This window comes from Bufo bufo, chromosome 4, assembly GCF_905171765.1.
Source record: "Bufo bufo chromosome 4, aBufBuf1.1, whole genome shotgun sequence".
NCBI classification, from domain to species: Eukaryota; Metazoa; Chordata; class Amphibia; order Anura; family Bufonidae; genus Bufo; species Bufo bufo.
The window spans coordinates 619,902,785-619,924,837 of record NC_053392.1 but is presented as its reverse complement, the minus strand read 5'-3'; the positions used below and the strand labels follow the sequence as shown (position 1 = coordinate 619,924,837).

General features: G+C 40.5%; 1 long non-coding RNA gene across 1 annotated transcript; it reads left to right on the top strand.

Moving 5' to 3' along the window:
• The first annotated feature begins 14,729 nt into the window (after nt 1-14,729).
• LOC120999783 lies at nt 14,730-15,612 on the top strand. Its single transcript, XR_005778648.1, has 2 exons — nt 14,730-14,894; nt 15,268-15,612. It is a non-coding gene; the product is annotated as an uncharacterized LOC120999783 (long non-coding RNA).
• The last annotated feature ends 6,441 nt before the right edge of the window (nt 15,613-22,053 follow it).

Sequence of the window (22,053 nt, the reverse complement as noted above, 5' to 3'; positions counted from 1 at the left end):
AACAAACAAGATGTGCTTTAACTGCAGACTGTCAGCTTTTGTTTGAGGGTATTTATATCCAAATCAGGTGAATGGTGTAGGAATTACAACAGTTTTCATATGTGTCTCCCACTTGTTACGTGACCAAAAGTAATGGGACAATTGGCTTCTCAGCTGTTCCATGGCCAGGTGTGTGTTATTCCCTCATTAGACCAATTACAATGAGCAGATAAAAGGTCCAGAGTTCATTTCCAGTGTGCTATTTGCATTTGGAATCTGTTGCTGTTAACTCTCAAGATGAGATCCAAAGAGCTGTCACTATCAGTGAAGCAAGCCATCATTAGGCTGAAAAAACAAAACAAACCCATCAGAGAGATAGCAAAAACATTAGACGTGGCCAAAACAACTGTTTGGAACATCCTTATAAAGAAGGAACGCACCGGTGAGCTCAGCAACACCAAAAGACCCGGAAGACCACGGAAAACAACTGTGGTGGATGACCGAAGAATTCTTTCCCTGGTAAAGAAAACGCCCTTCACAACAGTTGGCCAGATCAAGAACACTCTCCAGGAGGTAGGTGTATGTGTGTCCAAGTCAACAATCAAGAGAAGACTTCACCAGAGTGAATACAGAGGGTTTACCACAAGATGTAAACCATTGGTGAGCCTCAAAAACAGGAAGGCCAGATTAGAGTTTGCCAAACATCATCTAAAAAAGCCTTCACAGTTCTGGAACAACATCTTATGGACAGATGAGACCAAGATCAACTTGTACCAGAGTGATGGGAAGAGAAGAGTATGGAGAAGGAAAGGAACTGCTCATGATCCTAAGCATACCAACTCATCAGTGAAGCATGGTGGTGGTAGTGTCATGGCGTGGGCATGTATGGCTGCCAATGGAAATGGTTCTCTTGTATTTATGGATGATGTGACTGCTGACAAAAGCAGCAGGATAAATTCTGAAGTGTTTCGGGCAATATTATCTGCTCATATTCAGCCAAATGCTTCAGAACTCATTGGACTGCGCTTTGAAATGCAGATGGACAATGACCCAAAGCATACTGCAAAAGCAACCAAAGAGGGAAAGAAGTGGAATGTTATGTAATGGCCCCCCCATATAGACTCCCTGACCTGAATCCGATTGAGCATGCATTTCACTTGCTGAAGACAAAACTGAAGGGAAAATGCCCCAAGAACAAGCAGGAACTGAAGACGAAACCCAGCGTCTGGTGATGTCTATGCGTTCCAGACTTCAGGCTGTAATTGACTGCAAAGGATTTGCAACCAAGTATTAAAAAGTGAAAGTTTGATTTATGATTATTATTCCGTCCCATTACTTTTGGTCACGTAACAAGTGGGAGGCACATATGCAAACTGCTGTAATTCCTGCACCGTTCACCTGATTTGGATGTAAATACCCTCAAATTAAAGTTGACAGTCTGCAGGTAAAGCACATCTTGTTCGTTTCATTTCAAATCGATTTGTGTGGTGTATAGAGCCAAAAATTTTAGAATTGTGTTGATGTCCCAATATTTATGGACCTGACTGTATTTCCCATTCCTTTCAAATACACTTCTGGCTTTGGCACAAAATCCTGCAGGCAGATCTGCTTCAAGACCTTGTCCAAAAACTCTGTGTGGCTGTAGCTAGTGTTGAGCGAAGCGAGCTTCAGATGCTTCATCCGAAGTTGCTTCATTCAAAACTTCGGAATAATACTGTATGGAGATCCATCTCATTAACCACTTCACATCTGGGCCCTTTGCCCCCTTCCTGACCAGGCCTAATTTTGCAAAACTGACATATCTCACTTTATGTGGTAATAACTTTGGAACGCCTTTATTTATCCAAGTCATTCAGAGATTGTTTTCTTGTGACACATTGTACTTCATGATAGTCATAAATTTGAGTCAAAATATTTCACCTTTATTTATGAAAAAATCCCAAATTTACAAAAAAAATGGAAAAATTCGCAATTTTCTAAATTTAAATTTCTCTGATTTTAAAACAGAAAGTGATACCTCATAAAATATTTATTACTTAACATTCCCCATATGTCTACTTTATGTTGGCATCCTTTTGGAAATGTCATTTTATTTTTTTAGGACGTTAGAAGGCTTAGAAGTTTAGAAGCAATTCTTCAAATTTTTAAGAAAATTGCCAAAACCCACTTTTTAACCACCTCCGGACCGCTGTACGCACAGACGCGTCCTGGAGGTGGTTGTTTCATTCAACACAGGCGCGCGCGCGTTCACAGGATCGGAAGGTAAGCGAGTGGATCTCCAGCCTGCCAGCGGCGATCGTTCGCTGGCAGGCTGGAGATGTGATTTTTTTAACCCCTAACAGGTATATTAGACGCTGTTTTGATAACAGCGTCTAATATACCTGCTACCTGGTCCTCTGGTGGTCCCCTTTGTTTGGATCGACCACCAGAGGACACAGATAGCTCAGCAATATGTAGCACCAAGCACCACACTACACTACACCCCCCCTGTCACTTATTAACCCCTTATTCGCCCCTGATCACCCCTGATCACCCCATATAGACTCCCTGATCACCCCCCTGTCATTGATTACCCCCCTGTCATTGATCACCCCCCTGTAAAGCTCCAGTCAGATGTCCGCATGATTTTTACGGATCCACTGATAGACTGATCGGATCCGCAAAACGCATACGGACGTCTGAATGGAGCCTTACAGTGGCGTGATCAATGACTGTGGTGATCACCCCATATAGACTCCCTGATCACCCCCCTGTCATTGATTACCCCCCTGTCATTGATTACCCCCCTGTCATTGATCACCCCCCTGTAAAGCTCCATTCAGATGTCTGCATGATTTTTACGGATCCACGGATACATGGATCGGATCCGCAAAACGCATACGGACGTCTGAATGGAGCCTTATAGGGGGGTGATCAATGACAGGGGGGTGATCACCCCATATAGAGTCCCTGATCACCCCCCTGTCATTGATCACCCCCCTGTCATTGATCACCCCCCTGTAAGGCTGCATTCAGACATTTTTTTGGCCCAAGTTAGCGGAAATTTTTTTTTTTTCTTACAAAGTCTCATATTCCACTAACTTGTGTCAAAAAATAAAATCTCACATGAACTCACCATACCCCTCACGGAATCCAAATGCGTAAAAATTTTTAGCCATTTATATTCCAGACTTCTTCTCACGCTTTAGGGCCCCTAGAATGCCAGGGCAGTATAATAACCCCACATGTGACCCCATTTTGGAAAGAAGACACCCCAAGGTATTCCGTGAGGGGCATATTGAGTCCATGAAAGATTGAAATTTTTGTCCCAAGTTAGCGGAAAGGGAGACTTTGTGAGAAAAAAATAAATAAAATCAATTTCCGCTAACTTGTGCCAAAAAAAAATAAATTCTATGAACTCGCCATGCCCCTCATTGAATACCTTGGGGTGTCTTCTTTCCAAAATGGGGTCACATGTGGGGTATTTATACTGCCCTGGCATTTTAGGGGCCCTAAAGCGTGAGAAGAAGTCTGGGATCCAAATGTCTAAAAAATGCCCTCATAAAAGGAATGTGGGCCCCTTTGCGCATCTAGGCTGCAAAAAAGTGTCACACATGTGGTATCGTCGTACTCAGGAGAAGTTGGGCAATGTGTTTTGGGGTGTCATTTTACATATACCCATGCTGGGTGAGAGAAATATATTGGCAAAAGACAACTTTTTCCCATTTTTTTTTTTATACAAAGTTGGCATTTGACCAAGATATTTATCTCACCCAGCATTGGAATATGTAAAATGACACCCCAAAACACATTCCCCAACTTCTCCTGAGTACGGCGATACCACATGTGTGACACTTTTTTGCAGCCTAGGTGGGCAAAGGGGCCCACATTCCAAAGAGCACCTTTCGGATTTCACAGGTCATTTACCTACTTACCACACATTAGGGCCCCTGGAAAATGCCAGGGCAGTATAACTACCCCACAAGTGACCCCATTTTGGAAAGAAGACACCCCAAGGTATTCCTTGAGGGGCATGGCGAGTTCCTAGAATTTTTTATTTTTTGTCACAAGTTAGCGGAAAATGATGATTTTTTTTTTTTTTTTTCCCTTACAAAGTCTCATATTCCACTAACTTGTGAGAAAAAATAAAAACTTCCATGAACTCACTATGCCCATCAGCGAATACCTTGGGGTGTCTTCTTTCCAAAATGGGGTCACTTGTGGGGTAGTTATACTGCCCTGGCATTCTAGGGGCCCAAATGTGTGGTAAGGAGTTTGAAATCAAATTCTGTAAAAAATGACCAGTGAAATCCGAAAGGTGCTCTTTGGAATATGGGCCCCTTTGCCAACCTAGGCTGCAAAAAAGTGTCACACATCTGGTATCCCCGTATTCAGGAGAAGTTGGGGAATGTGTTTTGGGGTGTCATTTTACATATACCCATGCTGGGTGAGAGAATTATCTTCAAAAGACAACTTTTCCCATTTTTTTATACAAAGTTGGCATTTGACCAAGATATTTATCTCACCCAGCATGGGTATATGTAAAATGACACCCCAAAACACATTCCCCAACTTCTCCTGAATACGGAGATACCACATGTGTGACACTTTTTTGCAGCCTAGGTGGGCAAAGGGGCCCACATTCCAAAGAGCACCTTTCGGATTTCACTGGCCATTTTTTACAGAATTTGATTTCAAACTCCTTACCACACATTTGGGCCCCTAGAATGCCAGGGCAGTATAACTACCCCACAAGTGACCCCATTTTGGAAAGAAGACATCCCAAGGTATTCGCTGATGGGCATAGTGAGTTCATGGAAGTTTTTATTTTTTGTCACAAGTTAGTGGAATATGAGACTTTGTAAGAAAAAATAAAAAAAATAAAAAATCATCATCATTTTCCGCTAACTTGTGACAAAAAATAAAAAGTTCTATGAACTCACTATGCCCATCAGCGAATACCTTAGGGTGTCTACTTTCCGAAATGGGGTCATTTGTGGGGTGTTTGTACTGTCTGGCCATTGTAGAACCTCAGGAAACATGACAGGTGCTCAGAAAGTCAGAGCTGCTTCAAAAAGCGGAAATTCACATTTTTGTACCATAGTTTGTAAACGCTATAACTTTTACCCAAACATTTTTTTTTTATCAAAGACATGTAGAACAATAAATTTAGAGCAAAATTTATATATGGATCTCGTTTTTTTTTGCAAAATTTTACAACTGAAAGTGAAAAATGTCATTTTTTTGCAAAAAAATCGTTAAATTTCGATTAATAACAAAAAAAAGTAAAAATGTCAGCAGCAATGAAATACCACCAAATGAAAGCTCTATTAGTGAGAAGAAAAGGAGGTAAAATTCATTTGGGTGGTAAGTTGCATGACCGAGCAATAAACGGTGAAAGTAGTGTAGGTCAGAAGTGTAAAAAGTGGCCTGGTCTTTCAGGGTGTTTAAGCACTGGGGGCTGAGGTGGTTAACGACCAGTTCAGGTCTGAAGTCACTTTGTGGGGCCTACATAGTGGATACCCCCATAAATGACCCCATTGTAGAAACTAAACCCCTCAAGGTATTCAAAACCGATTTTACAAACTTTGTTAACCCTTTAGGCGTTCCACAAGAATTAAAGGAAAATGGAGATCAAATTTTTAAATTTAACTTTTTTGGCAGATTTTCCATTTTAATCAAATTTTTTCTTTAACACATCGATGGTTAACAGCCAAACAAAACTCAATATTTATTACCCAGATTCTGCAGTTTACAGAAACACCCCACATGTGGTCATAAACTGCTGTATGGGCACACGGCAGGGCGCAGAAGCAAAGGAACTCCACATGGTTTTTAGATGCCATGTCCCATTGGAAGCCCCCTGATGCACCCTTACAGTAGAAACTCCCAAGAAGTGACCCCATTTTGGAAACTAGGGGATAAGGTGCCAGTTTTATTAGTACTATTTTTGGGTACATATGATTTTTTGATCATTCATTATAACACTTTATGGGGCAAGGTGACCAAAAAATTGGTTGTTTTAGCACAGTTTCTATTTATTTATTTTTACAGCGTTCACCTGAGGGGTTCAGTCAAGTGACATTTTTATAGAGCAGATTGTTACGGACGTGGCGATACCTAATATGTATACTTTTTCTCATTTATTAAAGTTTTACACAATAATAGCATTTTTGAAACAAAAAAATTATGTTTTAATGTGTCCATGTTCTGAGAGCTATAGTTTTTTTATTTTTTGAGAGATTTTCTTATGTAGGGGCTCATTTTTTGCGGGATGAGGTTACGGTTTTATTAGTACCATTTTGTGGGACATACGCGTTTTTGATCACTTGGTGTTGCACCTTTTGTGATGTAAGGTGACAAAAATTGCTTGTTTTGACAGTTTTTTTTTTTTTTTTACGGTGTTCACCCGAGGGGTTAGGTCATGTGATATTTTTATAGAGCTGGTTTTTATGGACGCGGCAATACCAAATATGTCTATTTTATTTTATTTTTTCTATTTTTAACATTTTTTTTTATTCCTTACTTGGGGACTTTTTTTTTTTTTACATGTGAAACTTTTTTTTATTTTATTTTTTCAACCCTTTATTTTTATTATTTATTTTTTGCACTTTTCGTCCCCCATAAGGTCATACAAGACCTCTGGGGGACATTTACTTCACTTTTTCATTTTTTTTTTCCAATGTTGATTTCTCCTGTAACTGGGGCTGACATAGTAGCCCCAATTACAGGAGAAATACACCCCTATAGAGGCTGTACAGCAGCAATCCAGCGCTGTACAGCCTCAGAGCAGGGCTGATCGAGGTCTCTGAAAGACCTCACACAGCTCCTGCACTCTCCGGTCCTGGAGGTCACATGACCCCCGGGCCGGAACAGGAAGCGCATAGCGCTTCCTGCTCTGCATACACAGCGCTCGGTGAGCGCTGTGTATGCAGCGATCCAGAAGGCAGGGACACCTGGGCACTGTCCCTGCCTTCTCTCTGTGTTGCACTGCTGTCACTGACAGCGGGCAACCCGATCAGCAGCTGCACGATTAGCGTGCAGCTGCAGTTTCTGAACGAACGTTCTGGAACGTCTATTCAGAAATAGAGATCCACCCATAGGACGTTTATATCCTATGGGCGGACGGAAAGTGGTTAATCAAACAAATGTACAAACAAGACCAAGGAACATTAAAGGGGTATTCCAGTAGGTAAAAGTTATTCCCTACCCACATCACAGGGGATAACTCTCAGATCGGTGGGGGTCCTACCACTGGGACCCCCACCGATCATGTGAACAGGTGCCCCATACCCCCTGCAGGCCCCCTGCTGCTTCCCTGAAATGACTGGAGTGGCCAGTCATGCATGTACACGGCCGCTCCATTCATTTCTATGGGAGTTCCAGAGATAAACAAGTTGACCGCTCGGCTATCTCCGGAACTCCAGTAGAAATGAATGCCGTGTGCATGTGCGACTCACTACTCAGGTCATTTCAGGGGAGCAGCAAGGGTTTTCTCTAATAAGATATATTACAAAGTTTCTTCTATTTGCCTGTTCTATTGATATATGCAAAGTTGTGTGAAAAGTTAGTGAGTATTTAAGAGTCTGTACTACAGAAGTGCTGTCTTCTAATTTAGAGTGTTATAGGGTTGGAGAAGTGGTAGAAAGTGGAAAGGAGCCCCGCCTAAAAGGCAGATCAATATTGGAACAGTTACCCCTGCTAATGTCTTGGGAGAAATATAGTATTACGTCAGGATAAAGGGGGTATCAGAGTATAGTGACCTGGAAGATGTGATATACAGCAGTGTACATCCTATGTATTCACTGTATTATAGCAGGTGCAGGCAGCTTACCTCATTTTATTATCAGCAATCTGGTATACATGAGACAACACAATAACAAAGTCACCTCCATTGTACACGATCAGTAGTCCTTTATAATTACCAATTCGTGAGACACTATACTTCATGTAAAATGTTCTTTCAAATGTGATTTTGCACTAAGTCCTCCATGTTTCCCTCAGGTTTCTTAGGTACAGGACTATTTTCATTTGAAAAACAATAGCCCTTTCCATCAATGACCCATCAAGGATGGAGAAGGTCAGAGGCCATATGGCTGCGAGGATATTAGACCTCACCCTGGAGATCATCTCCTTGATAACTGGAGAGGTGAGAGTCTCACATAACATCACTCTTATCTCTAGTAATAAACCAGGGAAATGTCTGGAAAGGTGAAGGATTCTTAGAATCTCTGTAGTGATCCGCGTCTCCCCATACACAGGATTACAAGGTAGTGAAGAAGTCGTCTGGTGAGTGTGTGACACCCCGTGTGTCAGGAGGACGGAGCAGGACCCAGAGCCCCATCACCGAGCCTCCACCTCATTCCCTGATACATGAGCAGAAGATCCTAGAACTTACCACCAGGATCACTGAGCTGCTGAGCGGAGAGGTGAGCGCTGCTGGGAATGCTGGGACATTGTACAATAACAACAAGGGAGGGGTCTGGTAATGACTGTGTCCTTGTGTTGTCAGGTTCCTATAAGGTGTCAGGATGTCGCTGTCTATTTCTCCATGGAGGAGTGGGAGTATTTAGAAGAACACCGGGATCTGTACAAGGACGTCATGGTGGAGAATCACCAGTCCCTCACATCACCGGGTAAGAGGAGACCTTCCATGATTGTAGAGGAGAGAACAATTTTGAGTCACCTAGATTTACTCATCATTAGAGATTCGTGAATTTCCTAAAATTCCTTTAGGGACAGATTCATACTAATTGGTCTTCAGATGTTATTCTGGTATGAATAAATTCAGTCTGTATTGGAAGTGCCCTGAAAAGTTATATATGACACTCGGAGGTCTCCTAGTACTGTATCCAACCCATTTGAAGCTCTTTAACTTGAAGACAGCATTAGTAATGTCAAAGTGACAGCAAAATATATGCCTATGGGTAAATGGATGGTAGCCCGCCATAACAAAGCCTGTTTAAAAAATGTGTTTCACTGTCGGATTATTTATACTTTAATTTTAAACAGTATAAAAACTAACCCTTCTTGGGGAGAAGTAACAGACTTGAATTTTTTAAAGGAAAATAAAAAAAAATATATACATAATGCTCTCTACCAATATACGGTAACTATGATGCAGAAAAGGCTTCTGTGATCAACTGAGTTTTTTTAGAGAAACTTTAATATTTTTTAAATGGTTAATTGGACAGTACAATACACAGCAACTCTGACACAGAAAAACATGTCAGGAGGTGAATTAAGGGATCTACATTGGGGTAATACACATTTTAAAAAAATTAAGTAGAATAGCTTTAAATATCGGTGCACCACTCACTGAAAATGGTTGATAGCCTGACTAAATTACAAAGTGACAAGACATTGACTCATGTCCTGTCCCTAGTTAAAACCTCTCTGTCAGTTGATTTACAATTAATAGTGAAAAAAAAAAAAAATGTGAAGTTAAATGTTCCCCAGAGGTCTTGTATAACCTTATAGGGGACGAAAAGTGTAAAATAAAAAATAAAGTGTTTAAATGAAAAAATAAAATAAAATGTACATATTTGGTATTGCCGAGTCCGTGACGGTCGGCTCTATAAATATATCCAGCCAGTCTGATAAACACCATAAAAATAAAAACTGTGTAAAAAAAAAAAGCCATTTTTGTCACCTCACATCACAAAAAGTGCAACACCAAGTGATCAAAAAGACGTGTGTCCCACAAAATGGTACTAATGAAACCGTCACCTCATTCCGCAAAAAATGAGCCCCTACATAAGAAAATCATTTAAAAAATAAACTATAGCTCTCAGAACATGGACACATTAAAACATAATTGTTTTGTTTCAAAAATGCTATTATTGTGCAAAACTTAAATAAATAAGAAAAAGTATACATATTGGGTATCGCCACGTCCGTAACGATCTGCTCTATAAAAATGTCACATGACCTAACCCCTCAGGTTAATGATGTAAAAATAAATAAATAAAAACTGTGCTAAAACAACCAATTTTTCGGTCACCTTGCCCCATAAAGTGTTATAATGAATGATCAAAAAATCATATGTACTCAAAAAAAGTACCAATGAATCTGGCACCTTATCCCCTAGTTTCCAAAATGGGGTCACTTTTTGGGAGTTTCTACTGTAAGGGTGCATCAGGGGGGCTGCAAATGGGACATGGCATGTAAAAACCAGTTCAGCAAAATCTGCCTTCCAGAAACCATGTGGCGCTCCTTTTCTTCTGCGCTCTGCCGTGTGCCCATACAGCAGTTTATGACCACATGTGGGGTGTTTCTGTAAACCGCAGAATCTAGGTAATAAATATTGAGTTTTGTTTGGCTGTTAACCCTTGATATGTTAAAGAAAAAATTGGATTAAAATAGAAAATCTGCCAAAACAGTGAAATTTATGGGGTATCCACTATGTAAGCCCCACAAAGTGACTTCAGACCTGAACTGGTCCTTAAAAGTGGGTTTTGGCAATTTTCTTTTTAATTTTGAGAATTGTTTCTAAGCCTTCTAACGTCCTAAAAAAATAAAATGACATTTCCAAAATGATGCCAACATAAAGTAGACATATGGGAAATGTTAAGTAATAAATATTTTATGAGGTATCACTTTCTGTTTTAAAAGCAGAGAAATAGAAATTTAGAAAATTGCAAATTTTTCTACATTTTTGGTAAATTTGGGATATTTTCATAAATAAAGGTGAAATATTTTGACTCAAATTTATGACTGTCATGAAGTACAATGTGTCACGAGAAAACAATCTCTGAATGGCTTGGATAAGTAAAAGCATTCCAAAGTTATTACCACATAAAGTGAGATATATGTCAGATTTGCAAAATTAGGCCTGGTCAGGAAGGGGTCAAATGGCCCGGATGTGAAGTGGTTAACATAGATAACCCATATTACAAAACTGGAGTGAGTGGTGTAAAAATGCAAATTCTGGAGTGAAGGTATGGTAAATCAGGGCCAATATATTCAGTCACTGTGTGTATTTCCTATTGATCAATGAAGAGGGTCCGGCGCCTGGAGAACATAATAAAACTTCAGGCAATACGATCAGGGATGAGTGGAATAGTGAATCAATTAGTCTCATTAGAAAGAGTTCTACATGATCGTTCAAAATGAAAAATAAAAAAACCCTGATTTTATAGGCTCATATACAGGTCCTTCTCAAAAAATTAGCATATTGTGATAAAGTTCATTATTTTCTGTAATTTACTGATAAACATTAGACTTTCATATATTTTAGATTCATTACACACAACTGAAGTAGTTCAAGCCTTTTCTTGTTTTAATATTGATGATTTTGGCATACAGCTCATGAAAACCCAAAATTCCTATCTCAAAAAATTAGCATATCATGAAAAGGTTCTCTAAACGAGCTATTAACCTAATCATCTGAATCAACTAATTAACTCTAAACACCTGCAAAAGATTCCTGAGGCTTTTTAAAACTCCCAGCCTGGTTCATTACTCAAAACCGCAATCATGGGTAAGACTGCCGACCTGACTGCTGTCCAGAAGGCCATCATTGACACCCTTAAGCAAGAGGGTAAGACACAGAAAGAAATTTCTGAACAAATAGGCTGTTCCCAGAGTGCTGTATCAAGGCACCTCAGTGGGAAGTCTGTGGGAAGGAAAAAGTGTGGCAGAAAACGCTGAAGAGGTGACCGGACCCTGAGGAAGATTGTGGAGAAGGACCGATTCCAGACCTTGGGGGACCTGCGGAAGCAGTGGACTGAGTTTGGAGTAGAAACATCCAGAGCCACCGTGTACAGGCGTGTGCAGGAAATGGGCTACAGGTGCCGCATTCCCCAGGTCAAGCCACTTTTGAACCAGAAACAGCGGCAGAAGCGACTGACCTGGGCTACAGAGAAGCAGCACTGGACTGTTGCTCAGTGGTCCAAAGTACTTTTTTCAGATGAAAGCAAATTTTGCATGTCATTCGGAAATCAAGGTGCCAGAGTCTGGAGGAAGACTGGGGAGAGGGAAATGCCAAAATGCCTGAAGTCCAGTGTCAAGTACCCACAGTCAGTGATGGTCTGGGGTGCCATGTCAGCTGCTGGTGTTGGTCCACTGTGTTTTATCAAGGGCAGGGTCAATGCAGCTAGCTATCAGGAGATTTTGGAGCACTTCATGCTTCCATCTGCTGAAAAGCTTTATGGAGATGAAGATTTCATTTTTCAGCACGACCTGGCACCTGCTCACAGTGCCAAAACCACTGGTAAATGGTTTACTGACCATGGTATTACTGTGCTCAATTGGCCTGCCAACTCTCCTGACCTGAACCCTATAGAGAATCTGTGGGATATTGGGAAGAGAAAGTTGAGAGATGCAAGACCCAACACTCTGGATGAGCTTAAGGCCGCTATCGAAGCATCCTGGGCCTCCATAACACCTCAGCAGTGCCACAGGCTGATTGCCTCCATGCCACGCCGCATTGAAGCAGTCATTTCTGCAAAAGGATTCCCGACCAAGTATTAAGTGCATAACTGAACTTAATTATTTGAAGGTTGACTTTTTTTGTATTAAAAACACTTTTCTTTTATTGGTCGGATGAAATATGCAAATTTTTTGAGATAGGAATTTTGGGTTTTCATGAGCTGTATGCCAAAATCATCAATATTAAAACAAGAAAAGGCTTGAACTACTTCAGTTGTGTGTAATGAATCTAAAATATATGAAAGTCTAATGTTTATCAGTACATTACAGAAAATAATGAACTTTATCACAATATGCTAATTTTTTTAGAAGGACCTGTATGAGCTTCAAAACCATTACAAAAAATAAAAAAAACTGTTAAAAAAATATATAAAAGTTTAAATCACCTCCCTCCATATAATAAAAAAATAAATACCCAAAAATATGGTCAATGACGGAATGGAAAAAAAGGTCAAAATGACCAATTTGCCATTTTTTCATTGCTTTTCTTACCCCAAAAAATGTAATAACATATTATCAAAAAGTCAGACACCCTCCAAAATGTTATCAATAAAAACTACAGATTGTTCTGCAAAAAATGAGCCCCCAGACAGCTCAGTAGATATAACTATAAAAAAGTTATGGGGGTCAGAATATGGTGATATAAAAAAAAAAAAAAATTAAAAATGAAAATGTATTTTTACACTATTTAGACATTAAAAAAAAATACACGTATGGGGTATCTTTGTAATCGTACTGACCCAGAGAATAAAGTGGGAACGCCGTGGGAACAAAATCTGTAAAATGGTGGAGGAACTATGATTTATTTTATTATAAAAAAATTCAATTTTTTTTCAATTCCACCCCACTACATTGTATGCCATAATAAATGGTGGCATTAGAAAGTACAACTTGTCCCGGAAAAAATAAGCCCTCATAAAGCTATGTGAATGGAAATATAAAAAATTATGGCTCAAGGAAGATAGGGAAGAAAAATTAAAACACAAAAACGAAAGAAAAACAAAAAAAAACTCCGGTAGTGAAAGGGTTAAGCAACCGGCACAGAAAAGGACGAAGCGTTCCAATCAGAAATTTGTCAAATGTGCAGATACATATTTCTCCTTTCATATTAGAGACACCAGAGAGATGTAGTCTTATGCTGTCTTCATACGCCACTCTTAGTACACTGTCTATGCACCAAAAAGTGAATTTGTATATTTTAGGTAGAACATACACCAGTTTTTTGGTAAGGGGCTTAACTATAATTCACATGGTCCCATAGCAATATTAGACCACCTAGTGTAAGAAAATGAAAACAGCAGCATATGTAGCAATAATCAAAAAAGGTATAATAGCATATAATACATACATAATGGAGTATATCAGAAAACCCACATTATAGCACCTGATAGAACCCCCTAACCTCTTGGCCTATAGCAAGTGCTATGGCTATAGTTACGCTGATGTTACGCTGGTGTTGGTATTGTTACATGTGTCGGACTGCGTAGACCTCATTTACATTTTTGGGAAGGGAGAAAAGTTGCAATTTTTTTTTGCTAAAGTGGGATTTTTTAAATATAATTCTGTACTTACTGAAATTGTTCTGTGTCCTGGTTACTATTTACTTTGTTTACTTGCTTACTATTGTCTCAATAAAGGTTGATTTATTCATTTAAAAAAATCTGTTAATTTCTCTGTGAAAATATGAAAATTTTGTATCTTTTTCCAGGTAAAGATGGGATGATCGACTCCCATGGACATCTCCATTTATCTTCCTATCATGAAGAAGAAGATAGCAATATCACACAAGCTAATTCAATAACTCCTAATGTACCCTCAGTCCTTCACAGTGGAGATATATCCACCGATACCGCTGGTCACAAGAAACCTTCAGCTAATCAATCACTGATTTTCAAACAAATAACTGGACATAGATGGGGGAAAATATTTTTACGTGGGAAACATTTTAAAAAGAAACCTAATCTTCCTTTGCATGAGAAAAATCACATAGAGAAGGGGACATTTTTATGCGCTGAATGTGGAAAGTCTTTTACCAGGAAATTACTTTTAGTTAGACATCAAAGAGCTCACAAAGCGGAGAAGCCATATACATGTTCAGAATGTGGGAAATGTTTTATGTGGAAGGGTTCTCTTGAAAAACATCAGAGAAATCACACAGGGGAGAAGTCTTTTTCATGTTCAGAAGATGGGAGATGCTTTACCCAGAAATCAGATCTTGTGGGACATCTACGAAGTCACTCAAGGAAAAATGTATTTTCATGTACAGAATGTGGAAAATGTTTTAGCAGGAAAACAGGTCTTGTTAGACATCAGACAACTCACACAGGAGAGAAGCCATTTTCATGTTCTGAATGTGGGAAATGTTTTAGCCAGAAAACAGGTCTTGTTAGACATCAGACAACTCACACAGGAGAGAAGCCATTTTCATGTTCTGAATGTGGGAAATCTTTTAGGCAGAAATCATTTCTTGTGGAACATTTAAGAATTCACACAGGAGAGAAGCCGTTTTCATGCTCAGCATGTGGAAGATGTTTTACGCATAAATCAACTCTTCTTCATCACCAGAGTACTCACAAACGAGAGAAGTCATTTTCATGTTTAGAATGTGGGAAATCTTTTAGTCAGAAATCATTTCTTGTGGAACATTTAAGAATTCACACAGGAGAGAAGCCGTTTTCATGCTCAGAATGTGGGAAATGTTTTACCCAGAATTCGAAACTTGCGAAACATCTACAATGTCACTCAAGTAAAAAGCCGTTTTCATGTTCAGAATGTGGAAAGTGTTTTATCCACGAATCAAAACTTGTGAGTCATCTAAGAACTCACACAGGAGAGAAGCCATTTTCATGCTCAGAATGTGGGAAAGGTTTTACCCAGATGGCGGGTCTTGTTAGACATCAGACAACTCACACAGGGGAAAAGCCATTTTTATGTTCTGAATGTGGAAAGTGTTTTAGTCAGAAATACTTTCTTTTGGAACATCTAAGAACTCACACAGGAGAGAAGCCATTTTCATGCTCAGCATGTGGAAAATGTTTTACCCATAAATCAACTCTTCTTAATCATCAGAGAACTCATGATAGAGAAAAGGCATTTTCATGTTCACAATGTGGGAAATGTTTCAGCCAGAAAAGGGCTCTTGTTAAACATCATCAGAGAACTCACACAGGGAAATAACCATTTTCTTGTTCAGAATGTGGGAAACTGGAAATGGGTTCTTGTTAGGCATCTGAAAAATCGCACAAGGGAGAAACCATTATAATGTTCAAATTGTAAAAAAAAATGTGGCAGATGTGGCAATTTTTTGTAGGACTTGCTGCCTAACAATGTCTTCTGATGTATATATTGCAAAGAATACAAGTCACGTGCCCTGTCACCATTAAAGGGCTTGTGTTACCTCAAACATTGGTGGCATATTGCTAGGATATCAATAATAAATAGCACTCTTCTTTGCAAATCCTTAGTGTGGTTTATTAGCTGAACATATTAGCTGGCCAAGTTGCTGGCGGTGCAGTCACTGCTATACCATTTAGTAGAGCTTGCTGCCTTTAGGGAGCTGATGATGTGTACTCAAACTCACTGGAAGATATCTAGTCATGATTATTTCTCCCAAAAAGCCATCCCTGCCTTGTATTCGGCCTGTTTCTCACACAAGGCATTTATTCACCTCCTCCTCCACGGACAACCTTCTGTCCCCAACAGCAGCATGGCACAGTGTAGCTCCCACTTCCCCTCCTTCCTATCACATGTGTGAAGTCAAGCGTTGCCATGTAGTGTTGGAGCTGATCGGCCTGGGTGAGAGTAGCTACGCAGGCTGGCAATGTCCAGGAGACTGTCCTTGCATTTCAGACATTATTATGTGACGAGGGGCGCTCTCCTTGGCTTGCAGCGACAGAATGGTCTGCAATTACACCACTTAATCCGCGATATTCCAACTTGCTGGAATTCAAATGATTTTGTCATGCACCAAATGGCCTCAGCAGGAAGCATGTGTTGTTTCGAGATCAGGCAGTGGCAGCTCATTAAGAAATGTGTGTCAGGTGCAGAAGTCCTTTGAAGAGGCCACAAAATTTGTCAGTAGGGACAACTGCGGCATTAACAATCTAATCCCCCTCATATTTATCTTAGAACAGACTCTGATGCTCATGTGAAGAATAACAGCTAGCACATCTTGCTTTCCTCCCTGTAGTTATTGGGGAACCACAAGGAGAGTCCCATAAAGGATGAGGAGCTGCCAGTGGAGGGAGGAGGAGGTGAAGGATGATAATCACGACACCTGATCGTCTTAGTAGGGGGTGGAGCCAGAAAGAACTGGCTCCTCGGGCATGCTAGCCAGAATGGGGACCTATATGCTTGCTTATGAACCGACATGCATATCAATCACATCAAACAGTCTAATGATTACTGGATATCCATGCTTTTAGACCCCCGCTATCAAAGCTAAATGAAGGAATGCTTTCCTCCCCCAAAAGGGAGGCCAAATTACGTTATTACCCAGAAACACTGTATACACAGCTTGCTGCCGCTTTCAGCAAGCAGATGCCTGCCACTAGCGTGTCTGACAGGGAGACTCCTCTCCGGGTCCTGCAGGGTCACCCATCTCCTGCCGCCACAAGCAGCAGTAGCCGCCGCAGCAGCCAGTTCGGTCTCCTCAACATGATAGAACAGTTTTTTCACGTGCTGCACCAGGCTGAGGCAAATCAGCAAGTGGAGACCTCTTACCTCAGTGTCCAGGTTAGGCCTACCTGCTCTCTGTCTTCATTCTTGCCCAGCCTCCAGTGTAATCTTAGAGAGGGTTTTTAGCGCTGCAGGCAATGTGGTGCTACCCAAACAGACCAAGTTTTCCTCCTCTAGTGTCCAAAACATCACTTTTGAAAAATAAACCATGTCTGGATTTGAAAGGATTTTCACACTCTTCTGACTGAGGCCAATAAATAGATCTAGCCTCGGTGATGGTGCCCCATCTTGCCACTGTTGTTGTCTGCCTATCATCATCTTCTGTACAGCTGGTGCCACCGCCATCATACCACTACTGTTGTATGCCTGCCAACATGTACCATAGGGCTGATGCCAGCACTGCAGCAGCTGCTACTGCTCGTTGCCATTCCCCTACTGCCACCACTATTAAATGCTTTGGGGCAATTTTTTATTATTATTGCATTATACTTATTTTGAGCTAAAATTTCCACTGGTCTTTATTAACAATAAGGAATGTTTTTTTGTGTACAAAGCTGACATGCTCTACTAGCTGCCTATGGATTTTTTGGTCTTTTTCGTCATCTGAGGAACAGTAGGACTTCTTATCTCTGAGCTCTCATTATAAATAGTGATGAGCAACAAAGGCAATATTCGTTTTCGCTATATTTCACGAATTTTTGGCCTAAAATTCGCCATAATTTTGCAAATTCTAGAATTCGTGATCTTTAGTCATTATTTTCTTGATTGCGGAAATCGGCAATGTAATATGCGCGTATTGCATGTGCAAAACAGGCGTGGCTCACTTTGCTAGAGGAGCGGCCCCCTGCTGGCAGCGGTCTAGCACTGGAATTAACTCCCCGACAACGACCACGACTGTCGGCACACCCACGGCCGCTCATGATCAGCAAAAAATTTATTTAAAGCCAAAATAAAGAGGGACTTTGAGATGACTTTATTGGGTTTGGGACAATGGGGCAAAAATCATATAAAATAGGGATTCAAAAAAACAGACAGCAAATGATTTTTTTTTTTTTTAAAGACGAAAGACAAAGACACTAATCCCTTTCACAGCACAGAAAAACAGACAGCAAATGAAGTGCCGATATTTGCGATCAACACGAATTATAAATACTCATTAAAGGGTTTCTGTCACCCCATTAAACCGTTTTTTTTTTTTTTTCTAATAATCCCTATAGTGCGATCTCATGATACATAAGCAAATTAATCATTTTGGTTCAGTAGAATTTGCTAAAAATCTATTTTTAAAATATGCTAATTACCTTGCTACCAGCAAGTAGGGCGGCTACTTGCTGGTAGCAGCCGCATCCTCCGATGGTAATGACGCCCCCTCGGCATGCTGATTGACAGGGCCAGGGAAGGGAATCGTTCTCTGCTGGCGCTGTTAGAATTTGAAATCTCGCGCCTGCGCATTGAGGATGGAGCGGTCGAGAGAGCGGCCGCCTCTCAGTGCGCCTGCGCCGATTGAAGACAGGTACGGCGCAGGCGCGAGATTTCAAATTCTAACAGCGCCGGCAGAGAACGATTCCCTTCCCTTGCCCTGTCAATCAGCATGCCGAGGGGGCGTCATTACCATCGGAGGATGCGGCTGCTACCAGCAAGTAGCCGCCCTACTTGCTGGTAGCAAGGTAATTAGCATATTTTAAAAATCGATTTTTAGCAAATTCTACTGAACCAAAATGATTAATTTGCTTATGTATCATGAGATCGCAGTATAGGGAATATTAGTAAAGAAAAAAAACAAAAAACGGTTTAATGGGGTGACAGAAACCCTTTAAAGCTTAATCTTTATATTACTAATAAGAATGTGCCTTAAATAAGTGTTTATGACCTCTTAATAGTTTAAAGATAAGGCTTCTTAGATAGGGCACAAAGTGAAAGTACCAGTAACACAACTAGAAAAACAGTTAACCCTTTGTGACAGAACAGCTCCATAGTTTTAATAAAGGCCAATTGAAAATATGATTTTTAGCCAAAAATAAGTTAAATGCCATCATAAAAAAAGGTGTACATAGCCTTTAAGGCTACGCATCCACCGCTACTACTACTACCCATACATAGCCAATCTACTGCCTTGTATGTTCCATGCTATGCTGCTTCTGCTGCCACTACTATTGCGGCCACATTCCGCTAATACCCTACCTTTTCCACATCCACCCTGTACGTTCTGAGCACTTTTTAATCTGACAATTAACACTTGTGCGTGTTGTGTGGACAGGCATTCTGACCCCATCAAGGCATAATTTTTGGACGCTTGGTCCCAACAAGCCACTGTTTTTCTTTTTTCTTTATCCCATATCACTGTGTGTTTAAACATCATCTGCCACTGATAAGGGAACATTTTTGAAAGCTTTGGAATATGAAAAAGCACGAGACATGTGCTGGCGCAGTGTGTTTTAAAACGAGCTGTTCGTTAATGCCGTCAAATGTGTGTTAACCCATAGCTATATATGTCAGTTTCACTCAGATATGATTTGCAATATATTGTCATTGCATTCAAGAGCTTAGGGAGGGGGAGAGAAAAAGCAAAAATAAACCAATTTTCAGGGCAATTGGAGTCACCCCACCTAGTCACTTTGATTCAGGTAGCATCCAATCAGGTCCAAACAGAACTTTTTCCAAAATTTGGTGAACCAGAACTGAATTTAAAAAGGTTCACTCATCTCTAGTGCGTCACTTACAAAAGCAAAGATAGAACAAGGAATGGCCATCCTAATAACATTGTTCAAAGTGTCAGCACCCCCGGTGTTCAGCTCTCTCCAATGCACATGTGCTTGCGCTCCCGCGTCATAACGTGATGACATCACTACATGGCAAAGGGATCACAGCCAGTACACTTGCGTGTAGACACGTGTACTGGTAACTTAGCAACAGCAGCTTTGATTGTAAAGTGCCTCATACTCATATTCAGTGTCTGAATATCCAATGATACTGAATGACAGTCATGGTTAGTGTATGGGGAAGACATGAATATAAATGGAACAAAATAAAAATCCTTAAGCCAAACAAAATTGTGAAACATTTTTAACCGTTTCTCGACGTGACGTAATAGTACATCACATGTCAGGTCTTTAAAGATGGCATCTGCTCTGAAGCAGAGTGCCCAGGTGCCTGCTGTTTCACACAGCAGACACCTGGGGATAAAGTCTGCAACTGGCGGTAATGCCGATGTGACCACGGCATCTGAAATGCAAAAAACCCAGAATGCATGGAACGCCTTACCCGGACTGAGATCAGGGAAGGCGTTCCACTGCAGTAATGAGTCGGAGCCTGTACTGGGCTTCTAGGCTATTACTGGTACATTCCAATTCAGGCCTGCAGGTGGCTGCACTGTTTTGAAATATACTGATCTTTGTATAGGGTAATGGATAAAATGCCATTACTTTATACGAATTGCAATCTAATGATTGCATGTTGTGGTCCCCTTTTGGGACCTAAAAAAAAGTTTTAAAAAATATAAACAAATATTTAAAAATTCAAATCACCCCCTTTTCCCCAAAATAAAAATAAACAATCAAAAAATCATCATAGACAGCTCCGTATCTGAAAATGCCTGTACTATTAAAATACTAAACATCTTATCCCATACAGTGAAGGGCGTAACAGGAAAAAAAATCAATACGGCCAATTCACCGTTTTTTTCATCACTTTACCTCCCCAGTATAAAAAGTGATCAAAACGTCACACACACCCCAAAATTGTATCAATAAAAACTACGGATCGTCGCACAAAAAAATAGAGCCCTCACACTGCTTCGTAGACATAACTATTAAAAAGTTATGCGGGTCAGAATATGGCAATAAAAATTATAATTAAGTTGTTTCCAAAGTTTTTTTTTTTTTTTTAGTATTAAAACACGAGAGACAATACAAACGTGGTATCGCTGTAATCGCAGTGACCTGAGGAATGAAGGGAACAGGTCAGTTTTATCTCATAGGGAACCCCATAAAGACAAAATCCATAAAACTGTGAAGGAATTAAATTTATTTTCCCGATTCCACCACTACATCCTATGCAATATTAAATGGTGCCATTAGAATGTACCACTTGTCCTTATACGGCTATGTGAACGGAAAAGTAAAAAAGCTATGGCATCAAGAAGACCGTGAGTACAAAGCAAAAAACACAAAAATAGAAAATCACTCGGTCATGAAGAGGTTAATATATTTCAACTGTCGAGTAAAAACCCTGGAATTCTTAGTACTGGGTATTAAAGAAAAGTGAGAGCCACTATTTGAGAGACTTAATGCCAGAGATGATAAGACGCAGAGGTGGTGGGAACATCCGCATGTGTCTTTGGCAAACTATGGAAGATGGCTTCTCCATTCTAGCTTCCTCACTACTCAACTGCCAGGAGCAACTCCACCAGACGCAACCTAAATGTTAGTGGCTACAGGACCTTTGATGATGTCACAGTCATGTGATCAGTAACATGGGAGGGCTGTAAATGTTATTGGCTACAGGACCTTTTGATGATGTCACAGTCATGTGATCAGTTACACCCCACACGGCTGTCCTTTGTTTTGTATTCAGGTAAAGAGAAATTGTTAAAGTTTTGCACTTGGGACTGCTTGTTATCGGGTTTGTTCTTTTACATGGGACTGTATTTTGGAGGAGGCTGCGGGGAGTTTTATTTACATGTGAATGCATGTTGGAGGAGTCTGAAGGGAGAGAGAGGGATGTTTTTGCAGGTGAGAGCTGCCTGTTGGAGGGATAGTGAGGTTCTCCTGTACCTTCTGGTGTTTGGTGGTCTTCCAGGTTCCTGATATTGATGGCCTGTCCTCGGGTTAGGTCATTAATATCTGATCGGTGGAGGTCTGACACTCCTGCACCCCCACCAGTCGACTGTTCCCTGCAGCCTTTAGTACAGAACCTAGCTCATGAATGGAACAGGAAGCAGACGGCTCCGTTCAAGGTGTAGTGGCCGTGCTGGGTTACTGCAGCTCA